Consider the following 15,498-nt stretch of genomic DNA (forward strand, 5'->3'; position numbering starts at 1 on the left):
TGACGTAGGCAGGTCCATTATCGGTCTTAATTTCTTCAGGGACCCCCAGTACTGCAAAACACGAAAGCAGATGTTTACAAACATGTTGCGCTTTCTCCCCAGGTAAAGCAGAGGCCCATATCATTTTTGAAAAGGTGTCTATTGTGACATGCGTGTACTTCAGTCGCCCAAATTCGGAGAAGTGCGTGACGTCCATCTGCCACAGTGCAAGTGCCTGTAGCCCTTTTGGATTTACTCCTTGGCCTATACCTGGTCCTTGGTTTCCGCACTTAGGACAGGCCTGTACAATATAACGAGCCTCATTCTCTGTCAGTCCAAATGGCCTTCGCAGACCTCTTGCATTTTGGTGAAAATTCTCATGACTCTGTCTGGCCTGCTGAAACTTGTCTACTGGAGGCATAGGGCATGCGGGACTGACTAAGTTGTCAGCAATCTGATTGCCGTGCCCTAGTCCCAGATCCCGTTGGTGGCTACGCACATGAATGACACAACAAGGTACGGCCCGTTGAGACAGTACGGTCCGCAACTGGATAATCTAATCTAGGATTGACTGCCTCCCTAAGCAAGGCATCCGGTATTCGAGGCACTATCCCGGCTACATAAAGGGAGTCAGTTACAACATTTAAAGGCTCATTTAACCAATTAGTTAAAGCCCAGACCACGGCAGTCAGCTCTAAAATTTGCAGCGAATCTCCATCCTGTCCTTGTATCATATGATGACACCACTGGCCCCCTTCTTGCCAAACACAAACTGCCTTACGCAGCCTCCTGCCTGCATCTGTATACACTGTGATTCCTTCGGCCAGCGGCTTCTCCTGAACTCTGGACCTCTCAAGCCATAGATTACACTTCAAGAACTGCCACAATCTCCCTTTCGGCTGTCGGGAATGTATCCTCCCATCATAGCCTAACAGAGCTTCCTGTATGGGTGGAGCATGCCTCAACCACCATTCCAAATCTGCTGCTTTGACCGGTATACTGATGTCCTGCGGCTCTTCCCCTGATATTTCCACTATCCTCGTCCTACCTTTTCTGATTAGCTCTCCCACAGCTTCTGATCGTGTCTGTGTACTAGTCTTTGGCTGCACACTTAAAAACACCCATTCTAGTATGTAAAATGGATCATCGCCCCTAATAGGCTTGTCAGTGGCAAAGTCAGGACTATTCAACGATGCTGTACAGGAAGGAGTCTCCCCCTTCTTGTTTTGCCACTGACAAACAAGGGCATATGCTGACTCTGCAGGGTTACAAATAAGCAAGGAAACAGGTAGGGTTAGCAATCGCCTAGCAGTCCAAGCTGTTTGAAGCTTCTGTACGATGTGTTGCAAAGCTGCTTGTTGCGTCTGTGGTAGGGTGACTGCTGTGCTGGGATGTGAGCCACGTAGTAGTAATGTCAATGGTGCAATGTCAGCATTGGAAATACCAGCACAGTTGCGCACCCACTGGATATCTCCAAGTAAAGTCTGTACATCAGTCAATGTGCGCAAATTTGTCGCTAACTCCACCATCTGTGGTTGGATCTTAGCGTCAGAGATGCGCCACCCCAAATACTTCCATGGTGCAGATCGCTGAACCTTTTCCGGGGCAATGACAAGGCCCTTGCTGGCTAAAACAGTACTCAGCTGTGTCAAGGAATCGTCAGTGAAAGCTTCCTGTTGACAGCAGAGGATGTCATCCATATAATGATAAATGATTGTATTCGGCCATTGCTCCCTGAGTGGAGCTAAGGCCCAAGCCACATAAAGTTGACACAGCGTGGGTGAGTTTCTCATGCCTTGCGGCAAGACAACCCACTCATATCGCTCTGAAGGTGCTGCTTTGTTGGTTACCGGTATCGAAAAGGCAAACCGTTGAGTGTCCCGCGGATTTAAAGGTATAGCGAAAAAACAGTCTTTCAGGTCAACAACGATCACGTGCCAACCCGACGGAAGCATAGCAGGTGATGGCATTCCAGGTTGTACAGCTCCCATGGGTTGCATCTGCTCATTAATCTTACGTAGGTCGTGTAAGAGGCGCCATTTGCCGCTCTTTTTCGGAATGACGAAAATGGGGGTATTCCATGGGCTGACTGAAGGCTTGATGTGGCCTGCAGCGAGTTGTTCTGCTACCAATTGCCTTGTTATTTGCAGTCGCTCTTCTGTCATGGGCCACTGGTCAACCCACACGGGTTCGTTGGAAAGCCAGGTTAGCGGTGGGTTGGGCGACTGCTCGCCAGTGCCCATAACTAAAAAGGGGTAGTAGTTAGTACAACTCCAATTTGACTCAAAACGTCGCGCCCAATTAGGGCTGAAAGAGTTTCGGGCAGCTGCATGACATAGACCTTTAAACTGACGTCCTGCCCTTCAGGAAAGGTTATTTGCAGAGGGTATTGGCTCATCATGGGAGTGGAGTGTCCCCCCACCCCTGCGATAGCCGTTGTGGGAACACTTAGTGGCCACTCCTCCGGCCAAACACCCGGACTTACGATTGTCATCCATTAACCTGTACCACAGGACAGGCTAAGGCTTGTGTATCTCTCATAATGGTGGCAACGTTCCACTGTCCATCTAGGATGGCATCTCTTATAACACCGCTCCAGCGCGTAGGTGTGATCGGTGCCGGAGGCCTAGCTAAACATTTCAGAGAGGAAGCCTCATTTTCCCGGTGGGGGGGGGGTTGGTAACGATTGACATATGCTGGAACTGCAAGCTCATGTCTTGAAGACTCTGCAAAACTGACTGCAAAATATCGCACGCTTTTTTTCCTTGCAATTCATGCTGGCCGCCATCAGAGGGTGTCGGGAGTGGAGACGCCTCGCTGGAAGATGGCAGGGGTGGATATAGAGGAGGGGCCGATGTTGCAGGCTGCGCCCCAGGAGGGGCTGATGTCGTAAGCCGCGCCCCTTCTCCCTCCCCCTCTGGGGGTGGTACTGGCCGCTCCTCCCCTCTTCTGGAAGACAGTCGCACTTCCGCACCCAACTCCTCCTCGCTCCCCGGGGGCGGTCGTACTACCGCGTCCGGCTCGCATTTCGAGTTGATCTCTCTGGCGGCAACTTCCGGAGGGCCCCCCCCTCTGCGCCCAGACCGGAACCGCACTCCGCACTCGCTCGAATCTTGGCAATTGTGTTACAAGTGATCCCAGCCATCCCTCTAACGGCAGGTAGCCCGAAAACCCGTGATAATGTCCCAGGCTTAGGCGCGTGATCTTTCCTGGGCTCCTGAGCTAGCATCTGAGCTGCAGCACACGCCACCTCTCGTTCAGCTTTCATGGCTTTTAAGGTGTGTAATACTGTTCGCCAGAGCTCGCGGACGGCTTTTATCTCCTTTTCTTCCTTTTCCTCCCCCATTATTGTCCTTTCCCACATAGTCTCTCCTAATTCTTGCCATTCCGAGACGGAAAACAGTAGCGGGGTATCCGCAAAGTGACCCCATCGTTGCCCCAGTTTAATCAACTTCATGAGTTGCTTTGCCGTTGCGTCTATTCCTCTCTTAGAGAGCATATCAACGAGCAACGTTGCCGCAGCATCCACCTCCATGCCTGTGACCCCAGCCTCCACGTTAAATTTTAGCTGCGCCAGGCAGCCCGAGTGTGGCTCGAAAATTCCTGGGAGTCTGCCGTCCGTGTCTGCCCTGAGCGTTCGCACCCAGGCAGGTCCCTCCCAGCCGTTGTTCCCACGCCCCCTCTCTAGCTGCTTACCGCAGAATGAAGGACTCCTGTAGGGAAACAGTCCCACCGCTGCTACCAAATGTTGGCGTGGGTTACGGAAACGTTGTAACGATGTGACCCCAATATGAGTATGATCGTTCACCTTTATTAGTCAGCAAAACAAGGTTTATATAGCAAAGCAATTACAGCATTTGATTAGTCAAACCCCCAACCCATATATAGGCAAAACTACTGCAACTCGTTGTGACTGGTGCAGAGCTGCATCTCGATGAGAAAACAGTGCTGTGGCAGGAAACAGCAACGTGGCAGGAAGGAAGTGCCAGTGTGGCAGGACACAGTGAAGTTCCCCCTGCTCCAGTGTCCCGAACTCGTAGCTCTACCTTCCCAGCAGGGTTCTGTGTCCGCCGCTCCCAAGGATAACCTCCGGATTGGAATCTGGATTGCTCAATGCACCAAGCTATGTCCCCTCTTGTCCTTCCAAAACTCCACACAGCCCCAGTCTCTGTGCGCCTGTGCGAGCAGTGCCATAGGCAGATGAGGCTGAGCAACAGCTTTCCAGGCCAGCCCCTTTTGGGTGCGAGCTATCCGGAGACTTTCGCATTTTCGGTGCAGGGCTGCTGGAGGCACTGAGCAGGGACGTCCGGGATTTGTTTGAAGTTTGAGGTGGCAAGGCAAGCAAGCAGCCCAAGTCTCTGGGCGCCTGTATGAGCAGTGCCATGGGCAGATGAGGCTGAGCAACATCTTTCCAGGCTAGCCCGTCCTGGTTGCGTGTTATGTGAAGACGTTCGCATATTCATTGCAGGGCTGCTGGAGGCACCCGTCAGGGACCCCCTGGTTACATTTGAAGATTGAGGTGGCAAGACAAGCAGGCAGCCCCAGAATTTGTGCGCCTGTGCAAGCAGTGCCATGGGCAGATGACGCTGAGCAACATCTTTCCAGGCTAGCCTATTCTTGGTAAGAGACATCCTGAGAAGTTTGCATATTAAGGTCAGGGCTGCTGGAGGGAGCCGTCAGGGACCCCCTGCTTACGTTTGAAGTTTGACGTGGCAAGGCAAGAAAGGAGCCCCAGTCTCTGAGCACCTGTGCAAGCAGTGCCATGAGCAGATAAGGCTGAGCAACAGCTTTCCAGGATAACACCTTCATGGTAATAGATAACACGAGGCGTTCGCATTTTTAGTGCAGGGCTGCCGGAGGGATCGGGCAGGTTGCCGAGAGATATGTTTGAAGTTTGAGGTGGCAAGGCAAGCAAGCACCCCCAGTCTCTGAGCACCTGTGCAAGCAGTGCCATGAGCACATGAGGCTGAGTAACAGCTCTCCAGGCTAGCCCGTTCTGGGTGCGAGCTATCTGGTGACGTTCGCATATACTTTGCAGGGGTGCTGGAGGCACCCGTCAGGGACTCCCTGGTTACGTTTGAAGTTTGAGGTGGGAAGGCAAGCAAGCAGCCCCAGTCTCTAGGCGCCTGTGCGAGTAGTGCCATGGGCAGATGAGGTTGAGCAACAGCTTTCCAGGCTAGGCCCTTCTTGGTAAGAGATATTCTGAGACGTTTGCATATTCAGGTCACAGCTGCTGGAGGTGCCGGTAAAAGACCCCCTACGTTACGTTTCAAGTTTGACGCGGCAAGGCAAGCAAGCAGCCCCAGTCTGTTTGCGCCTGTGCAAGCAGTGCCATGAGCAGATGAGGCTGAGTAACAGCTCTCCAGGCTAGCCCGTTCTGGGTGCGAGCTATCTGGAGACGTTCTCATATACTTTGCAGAGCTGCTGGAGGCACCCGTCAGGGACGCCCTGGTTACGTTTGAAGATTGATGTGGCAAGGCAAGCAAGCAGCCCCAGTCTCTGTGCCCCTGTGCGAGCAGTGCCATGGGCAGATGAGGCTGAGCATCACCTTTCAACGCAAGCCCCTTTTTGGTAAGAGATATAGTGAGACGCGCGCATATTCGGGTCATGGCTGTGGGAGGCGCCCGGCAAGGACCCTTTAGGCTACATTTGAAGTTTGAGGTGGCAAGGCAAGCAAGCAGCCCCACTCTCTGTGCATCAGTGCGAGCAGTGCCATGGGCAGATGTTTTGGTTTCGGCTGCCGCCGGCAACATAAGCGCCACGTGGCCGCCCGTCCCCCCGCCGGCGTGCGGAGGAGAATGGAAAGAAAAAGGCAGAAACTGGTGGGTCGGGATAAGGGCAGTTTAACAGAACAGCAAACAGAGGGAAACAGGAACAACAACGATACAAATAAGGAGAAAACACAACAACGAACCGTACGACCCAGACAGCCGCTCTCCCGAAACAGGACCGGCGCCGCGCCCGCCCAAGCCGCGAGTGCCTTCCCGCCGCGCCGCCCCCCCCACCAGAACCCAGCATGACGTCACATGGTATGGAATACCAGGCTCTGTTTGGCCAGGTGGGGTCAGCCCCCACCCCCCGGCTGTGCCCCTTCCTGGAGTCCGGTGAAAATTAACCCTGTTCTGGCCAAACCCAGGACATTATCCACCCCTTATTCCATACCATCTACGTCATGCCCAGGTCCCCCATTGTGCAGTTGATCACCACCACTTCTCCTGTCTCCAGATATCATTCCCTTAGTCTATGGATCATCACTCTAAAGTGTCCGTTGAGTTCATTTAATCCATGACTTCGGGCTCCATCTGTCATAATGGTCTTCCGTGGCAGGGGAGGTGATGTGTGGTGGTGGGCGGTCACTTGCTGCATCCGGAGCTCACAGCTGATGTATCTGGTGCGGCCCGTGCCCACAGTCTGCAGGAGACGTTGATCTTGATGAAGTTGCTGGATGCCAGTTGTTGAAAACCAGGTCCAGTTCCATCATCGCTGTGCTCTGCTAGGTTTTCATCGAAAAAGTTCATCCCTCTTTAATCTGGACAATTCTTACTATGCTACTACTGGTACAAAATATAACAATTATAACAGTGATAACAGACAGTGACAGGGTTATTTAACAACTAACTTTATACAATTTATTTATGGACTATTCTCGCCCAAAATTAAATCCCCATGAGGTACACATCGGACTTCCCCATCCTTCCGCAGTACCCACCAGGTACACCCAGGTCCTTGAGCAAAAGCAATCCCGCGGACGGGCTTGCCTTTGCCCGAGGCAGGACTAACCCAAACCATCTTCCCTAACAAGTTCCGCATGTGCACTACAGGAACTTTATCCCCTTCTACGGGGCGCTGAGGTTTTGACTGGGCAGGACCAGCCCGGTTGGTGGACCCTCTGGTGTTAACCAACCAGGTGGCCTTTGCTAAATGGGTATCCCAATTTTTGAAAGTCCCACCCCCCATTGCCCTCAGAGTGGTTTTTAGCAGCCCATTGTACCGCTCGATCTTTCCAGAGGCTGGTGCATGGTAGGGGATGTGATACGCCCACTCAATACCGTGTTCTTTGGCCCAGGTGTCTATGAGGCTGTTGCTAAAGTGAGTCCCGTTGTCTGACTCGATTCTTTTGGGAGTGCCATGTCGCCACAGGACTTGTTTTTCCAGGCCCAGGATGGTATTCCGGGCGGTGGCATGGGGCACAGGGTAGGTTTCCAGCCATCCGGTGGTGGCCTCCACCATTGTGAGTACATAGCGCTTGCCTTGGCAGGTTTGTGGCAGTGTGATGTAGTCAATCTGCCAAGCCTCCCCATATTTATATTTTAGCCATCGTCCTCCATACCACTGAGGCTTTACCCGCTTGGCTTGCTTGATTGCAGCGCATGTTTCACATTCATGGATAACCTGTGCGATGGTATCCATGGTCAAGTCCACCCCTCGGTCACGAGGCCATCAGTATGTCGCGTCTCTTCCTTGGTGGCCCGAGGTGTCATGGGCCCACCGAGCTATAAAGAGTTCACCCTTATGTTGCCAGTCCAGATCCACCTGAGCCACTTCAATCTTAGCAGCCTGATCTACCTGGTGGTTGTTTTGATGTTCCTCAGTGGCCCGACTCTTAGGGACGTGGGCGTCCACGTGACGGACTTTTACAGCCAACTGCTCTAGCCGGGCAGCAATATCTTGCCACAATGGGGCAGCCCAGATAGGTTTGCCTCTGCACTGCCAGTTGTTCTTCTTCCATTGCTGCAGCCATCCCCCACAAGGCATTGGCCACCATCCAAGAGTCGGTGTAAAGATAGAGCACTGGCCACTTCTCTCGACTGGCAATGTCTAAAGCCAACTGGATGGCTTTCACCTCTGCAAACTGGCTGGACTCACCTTCTCCCTCGGCAGTTTCTGTGACTTGTCGTGTAGGGCTCCATACAGCAGCCTTCCACCTCCGCTGCTTCCCCACAATGCGACAGGACCCAGCCGTGAAAAGGGCACACTGTTTCTTATCTTCTGGCAGCTGGTTATACAGTGGGGCCTCTTCAGCACGTGTCACCTCCTCCTCTGGCGATGCTCCAAAATCTTTGCCTTCTGGCCAGTCCATGATTACCTCCAGAATTCCTGGGTGACTGCGGTTTCTCATTCGGGCGCGCTGGGTGATCAGCGCGACCCACTTACTCCACGTAGCATCGGTGGCATGATGCGTAGAGGGGACCCTCTCTTTGAACATCCAGCCCAGGACCGGCAATCATGGTGCTAGGAAGAGCTGTGCTTCAGTGCCGACCACTTCTGAAGCAGCTCGAACGCCTTCATATGCTGCCAGAATCTCTTTTTCAGTGGGAGTATAGCGGGCCTCGGATCCTTTGTATCCCCGGCTCGAAAACCCCAGGGGTCAACCTCGAGTCTCCCCTGGTGTTTTCTGTCAGAGACTCCAGTTTGGGCCATTCTCCCCGGCTGCGCTGTAGAGCACATTTTTAACATCTTGCCCTGATTGGACTGGACCAAGGGCTACGGCATGAACTATCTCCCGTTTAATCTGTTCAAATGCCTGTCGTTGCTCAGGGCCCCATTCAAAATCATTCTTCTTCCGGGTCACGTGGTACAGAGGACTTACAATCTGGCTGTAATTTGGGATGTGCATCCTCCAAAAACCCACAACACCCAGGAAGGCCAGTGCTTCCTTTTTGCTGGTTGGTGGAGACATAGCTGCTATTTTGTTGATGACATCCATTGGGATTTGACGGCACCCATCCTGCCATTTTATTCCCAAAAACTGGATCTCTTGCGCAGGTCCCTTGACTTTACTTCGCTTAATGGCAACACCGGCTTTCAGAAGAATCTGAACTATTTTCTCCCCTTTCTCAAAAACCTCCTCCGCTGTGTCGCCCCATATAATGATGTCATCGATGTACTGCAGATGTTCTGGAGCTTCACCCTTTTCCAGTGCAGTCTGGATTAGTCCATGGCAAATGGTGGGACTGTGTTTCCACCCCTGGGGCAGTCGATTCCAGGTGTACTGGATGCCCCTCCAGGTGAAAGCAAACTGTGGCCTGCACTCTGCTGCCAAAGGGATGGAGAAGAATGCATTAGCGATGTCAATTGTAGCGTACCACTTGGCTGCCTTTGACTCCAGCTGATATTGACGTTCTAGCATGTCTGGCACAGCAGCACTCAGCGGTGGTGTGACTTCATTCAAGCCACGGTAGTCTATTGTCAGTCTCCACTCTCCAGTAGATTTTCTCACTGGCCATATGGGACTATTAAAGGGTGAGCGAGTTTTGCTGATCACTCCTTGACTCTCCAGCTGGCGGATCAGCTGATGAATGGGGACAAGGGAGTCTCGGTTGGTACGATACTGTCGCCGGTGCACCGTTGTGGTTGCGATGGGTACCTGTTGTTCTTCAACCCTCAGCAACCCCACAACGGAAGGATCCTCCGAGAGACCAGGCAAAATGGACAGCTGTTTAATTTCTTCCGTCTCCACAGCAGCTATGCCAAAAGCCCACCGATACCCCTTTGGGTCCTTGAAATAGCCTCTCCTAAGATAGTCTATCCCAAGGATGCACGGAGCCTCGGGGCCAGTCACAATGGGGTGCTTCTGCCAGTCCTGCCCAGTGAGGCTCACTTCAGCCTCCAATACACTCAGCTCTTGGGACCCCCCTGTCACTCCCGAAATGCAAATGGACTCTGACCCTTTGAACTCTGATGGCATTAAAGTACACTGTGCACCAGTGTCCACTAGATCTTTATACTCTTGTGGATCTGACGTGCCAGGCCACCGAATCCACACCATCCAATAAACACGGTTGTCCCTTTCCTCCACCTGGCTGGAGGCAGGGCCCCTCTAATCCTCGTCAGAGAATTTGCTGCTCACCTGCTGTAGAAATGACTTGGAGGTCCCTTCCAGAGGATCGGAATCAAGGTCAAACTGTCTACCTGGCCTGGAGAGCTGGCTGCTGGAAACTGGAGCGGCATTTTTCCTAAGAGAATCCCCTTTGGTGATTGTTTTACCTCGCAACTCACGGACTCGTGCCTCTAGACTTGAGGTGGGTTTTCCATCCCACTTCCTCATGTCCTCTCCGTGGTCACGCAGGTAAAACCACAGGGTGCCCCGGGGTGTATAGCCTCTGTATTCCCTCTCCTGAGCAGAGAAACGCTTGCCCCTAATAGCCGAGATGCGGGCCCGCACAGGTGGGGAGTAGGACATACTCTGTTCGAGTCGCTGGACCTTCTGGGACAATTTATTCACAGCTGAGACAAGGGAGGAAGAGAGACTTTCCTCGTATTGCCGGAGTCTGACAGCCACCTCATCCACTGTTGGTGCATCCTTACCCTTCCAGTTTACAACTGCCAGTGAGTTGGCATATGAGGAGGGTGCGCTCCGCACAAACTTCCTCCACATAGATGCTGTGCACTGGACTTCATCTGGGTCTGTGGGTAACTGGTCATCGTCTGGTTCATTATAAACCAGCTCCCGCACAGCTAATTCCCTCAAGTACTGAATACCCCTTTCCATATTGGTCCACTTGCCAGGATGACATACAAAATCGTCACTGAAGAAGTATCTCTCCCTCACCCCTGAGAGAAGTCTCCTCCAGAGGCTGAGGACTTGTTCCTTTTTCCCAATGGCCTTGTCAATGCCCCCATCCCTGGCCAGGGATCCCAGCTGCTTGGCTTCCTTGCCCTCTAATTCAAAGCTGCTGGCCCCGTTATCCCAGCACCGCAGCAGCCAGGTGACAATGTGCTCGCCTGGGTGGCGGCTGAAATCTTTCCACATGTCTCGCAGCTCGCCCAGGGACAGGGACCGGGTGATGATCTCTGTCTCTGTCTCCCGCGATGACCCTGGCTCATCGTCATCCCTCCCGGAGCGATCTGCTCTCTTTGCGTCTTTCTTTAGTTTTACAGGGGCGACTGCTACCGGCACAGGTTGGTCATTGGGCTCAGCCGCGATGCCTGCAGCTGGAGCTGGGGCTGGAGCAGCTGCTGTGCCTGCCGGGGAAACCGAGGCAGACCCTGCAGCTGTGGCTGCAGCAACCGTGGTGCCGGTCGGGGGGGCTGTGACTGCCTGCTGGGCTGGAGGGGCTGCAGGGCCGGCTGGGGGGGCAGCGCCAGCCGCAGTGCCTGCCACTTCGCTTCCCCCCCTTTCCCCCTTAAGGCACTGAACAGTGTTGAACAGGGCTCGGTAGGCATGGGCCAGACCCCAGCACATTGTGGTGATCTGTGTCTCTCTGGAGTTCCCAGGGTGGCAGCACACTTTTTTCAGATATTTTACCAGATTGTCCAAATTCTGTATTTGTTCAGGGGTGAGTTTAAAACACACCGCAGGTGCCCACTGCTCTAGACATCTGCCCATGCTGTCCCACACACCCAGCCACTCACAGCTATCCAGCCCCGGGGCAGGTCTCTGCACGATGTTCTTAACGACTTGCTTAACCCTAAACAAAACCCAGTACCCATTCAGGAGGCATAACAAAAGGAGAGTGCTGCCCTGAGCATCCCACGGGTACTCGAAATTATCAAAAGCCCTTAGGACCAGCATGAAGGAAGAGAGGGGGGGCGAAAGAGTGGGGGAAGGTATCCCCTTCGGTTTTCCCCACAGACTGGGTTTGATTATTAACAAAATCTAAGACATAGGATCCGAGGTACGGAAATGACCGCAGTGCCGCATGCAAATACAAGACTAATTTCATGCACAGTGATGTTATCATATCATAAGTCGATATCGTACAGTACAGCAAAATCATCATCTTAATCCTTTTGCCAGTAATGATGAACAGCATGGCAGTAAACACATACTGCAAATAAGGGTTCAAAAACCACAGCCATCTAAACAAAGTCAGCAACATTTTTACCGGCGACTATTTAACTAACACAGAAAAATGCCTATAACAAAATGTAACAAAATCTAAGAAAGCAGTTTTAACATCCGCTGCTCAGCCCTGCCGTTATCCCCGCTCCACGTCTGGGCGCCAATTAAATGTTTTGGTTTCGGCTGCCGCCGGCAACAAAAGCGCCACGCGGCCGCCCCTCCCCCCGCCGGCGTGCGGAGGAGAATGGAAAGAAAGAGGCAGAAACTGGTGGGTCGGGATAAGGGCAGTTTAACAGAGCAGTAAACAGAAGGAAACAGGAACAACGACGATACAAATAAGGAGAAAACACAACAACGTACCGTAATGACCCAGACAGCCGCTCTCCCGAAACAGGACCGGTGCCGCGCCCCCCCAAGCCGCGAGTGCTTTCCCGCCGCGCCGCCCCCCCCCACCAGAACCCAGCGTGACGTCACATGATATGGAATACCAGGCTCTGTTTGGCCAGGTGGGGTCAGCCCCCACCCCCCGGCTGTGCCCCTTCCTGGAGTCCGGTGAAAATTAACCCTGTTCTGGCCAAACCCAGGACAGCAGATGAGGCTGAGCAACAGTTTTCCAGGCTAACCCCTTCTTGGTAATATATAACCCGAGACGTTCACATTTTCGGTGCAGGGCTGCTGGAAGGACCGGTCAGATAGCCTCGGGACATGTTTGAAATTTGAGGTGGCAAGGCAAGCAAGCAGACCCAGTCTCTGTGCATCTGTCCGAGCAGTGCCATGGGCAGATGAGGCTGAGCAACAGCTTTCAACGCAAGCCCCTTTTTCGTAAGAGATATAGTGAGACACGTGCATATTCGGGTCTGGGCTGTGGGAGGCGCCCGGCAAGGACCCCCTAGGCTACGTTTGAAGTTTGAGGTGGCAAGGCAAGCAAGCAGCCCCAGTCTCTGTGCATCTGTCCGAGCAGTGCCATGGGCAGATGAGGCTGAGCAACAGCTTTGCAGGCTAACCCATTTTTTGTAAGAGATATCCTGAGACGTTCGCATATTCAGGTCAGGACTGTGGCAAGCGCCTGGCAAAGACCCCCTAGGCTATGTTTGAAGTTTAAGGTGGCAAAGGAAGCAAGATATCCCAGTCTCTGTGCGCCTGTGCGAGCAGTGCCATAGGCAGATGAGGCTGAGCAACAGCTTTCGAGGCTAGCCCCTTCTTGGCATAATATATGTTGAGACGCTCGCATATTAGGGTCAGGGTTGCGGCAGGCGCGCGGAAAAACCCTCCTAGGCTACGTTTGAAGTTTGAGTTGGCAAGGCATGCAAGCAGCCCCAGTCTCTGTGCATCTGTGCGAGCACTGCCATGGGCAGATGAGGCTGACCAACAGCTTTCCAGGCTAGCCCCTTATTGGCATAATATATGTTGAGACGCTCACATGTTAGGTTCAGGGTTGCAGCAGGCGCCCGGAAATAACCTCCTAGGATACGTTTGAAGTTTGAGGTGGCAAGGCAAGCAAGCAGCCCCAGGCTCTGGGCGCCTGTGCGAGCAGTGCCATGGGCAGATAAGGCTGAGCAACAGCTTTCCGGGCTAGCCCCTTCTTGGTAAGAGATATCTTGACACATTCTACCTTTTGGGGCAGGGCTGATGGAGGCGCCCGGTAGGGACGCCCAGGACGTATGAATTTTGAGATGAGAAGTTAAGCAAGCACTCTCAGTCTCTCTGCGCCTGTATGAGTAGTGCCATGGGCAGATGAGGCTGAGCAACATCTTTCCAGGCTAGACAATTTTGGTACGAGATATCCTGAGGGGTTCGCATATTCAGGTCAGGGCTGTGGGAGGTGCCTGGCAACGACCCTCTAGGTTAGGTTTGAAGTTTGCAGTGGCAAGGCAAGCAAGCAGCCCCTGTCTCTGTGTGCCTCTGCGACCAGTGCCATGGGCAGAGGAGGCTGAGCAACAGCTTTGCAGGCTAGATCTTTCTTGTCATAAGATATCTTGAGGAGGTGACATATTCGTGTCAGGGCTGTGGCAGGCGCCCGGCAACGACCCCCTAGGTTAGGTTTGAAGATTAAGGTGGCAAGGCAAGCAAGCAGCCCCACTCTCTCTGCGCCTGAGCGAGCAGTGCCATGGGCAGATGAGGCTGAGCAACAACTTTCCAGGCTAGCCCATTCTTGGCATTAGATATGTTGAGATGCTCGCATATTCGGGTCAGGGTTGCGGAGGTCTCCCAGAAAAAACCTCCTAGGCTACGTATGAAGTTTAAGGTGGCAAGGCAAGCAAGCAGCCCCAGTCTCTGAGCATCTGTGCGAGCGGTGCCATGGGCAGATGAGGCTGAACAACAGATTTCAAGGCTAGCCCCTTTTTGGTAAGAGATATCCTGAGACGTTCGCATATTCAGGTCAGGACTGTGGCAGGCGCCTGGCAAAGACCCCCTAGGCTACGTTTGAAGTTTAAGGTGGCAAAGGAAGCAAGATATCCCAGTCTCTGTGCGCCTGTGCGAGCAGTGCCATGGGCAGATGAGGCTGAGCAACAGCTTTCCAGGCTAGCCCCTTCTTGGCATAATATATGTAGAGACGCTCGCATATTAGGTTCAGGGTTGCAGCAGGCACGCGGAAAAAACCTCCTAGGCTACGTATGAAGTTTGAGGTGGTAAGGCAAGCAAGCAGCCCCAGTCTCTGTGCGCATGTGCAAGGAGTGCCATGGGCAGATAAGGCTGAGCAACAGCTTTCCAGGCTAGCCTGTTTGGTTGCGAGCTATCTGCAGACGTTCGCATATTCGTTGCAGGGCTGCTGGAGGCTCCCCTCAGGGACCCTTTGGTTACATTTGGAGACTGAGATGGCAAAGCAAGCAAGCAGCCAAAGTCTCTGAGCACCTGTGCAATCAGTGCCATGAGCAGACGTGGCTGTGCAACATCTTTCCAGGCTAGCCCTTTCTGGGTGCAAGCTGTCTGGAGATGTTCGCATTTTTGGTGCAGGTCTGCTGGAGGCACCCAGCCGGGATCTTCATGCTACGTTTGAAGATTGAGGTGGCAAGGCAAGCAAGCAGCCCCAGTGTCTGAGCAACTGTGCAAGCAGTTGCATGAGCAGATGAGGCTGAGCAATAGCTTTCCAGGTAGCCCGTTCTTTGTAAGATACATCCTGATACGTTCGCATTTTTGGTGCAGGGCTTCTGGAGGGACCGGGCAGGGACACCCTGGTTACGTTTCAACTTTGAGGTGGCAAGGCAAGCAAGCAGCCCCAGTCTCTGTGCACCTGTGCGAGCAGTGGCAGGGGCAGATGATGTTGAGCAACAGCTTTCCAGGCTAGCGCGTTCTGGGTGCGAGCTATCTGCAGACGTTCGCATATTCGGTGCACGGCTCCTGGAGGCACCCGAAAGAGACCCCCGGGCAATGTTTGAAGTTTGACGTGGCAAGGCAAGCAAGCAGCCCCACTCTCTCTGCGCCTGTGTGAGCAGTGCCACGGGCAGATGAGCCTGAGCAACAGCTTTCCAGGCTAGCCCATTCTTGGCATAAGATATCTTGAGAGGCTCGCATATTCGGGTCAGGGTTTCCTTGGGCGCCCGGAAAAAACCTCCTAAGCTACGTTGGAAGTTTGAGGTGGAAAGGCTATCAAGCAGCCCCAGTCTCTGTGCGCCTGTGTGAGCAGTGCCATGGGCAGATGAGGCTGAGCAACAGCTTTCCAGGCTAGCCCTTTTTTGGCGCAATATATGTTGAGACGCTCGCATATTCTCGTCAGGGTTGAGGAAGGCGCCCGG

Source organism: Opisthocomus hoazin, chromosome W (assembly GCF_030867145.1).
Source record: "Opisthocomus hoazin isolate bOpiHoa1 chromosome W, bOpiHoa1.hap1, whole genome shotgun sequence".
Taxonomy (NCBI): Eukaryota; Metazoa; Chordata; class Aves; order Opisthocomiformes; family Opisthocomidae; genus Opisthocomus; species Opisthocomus hoazin.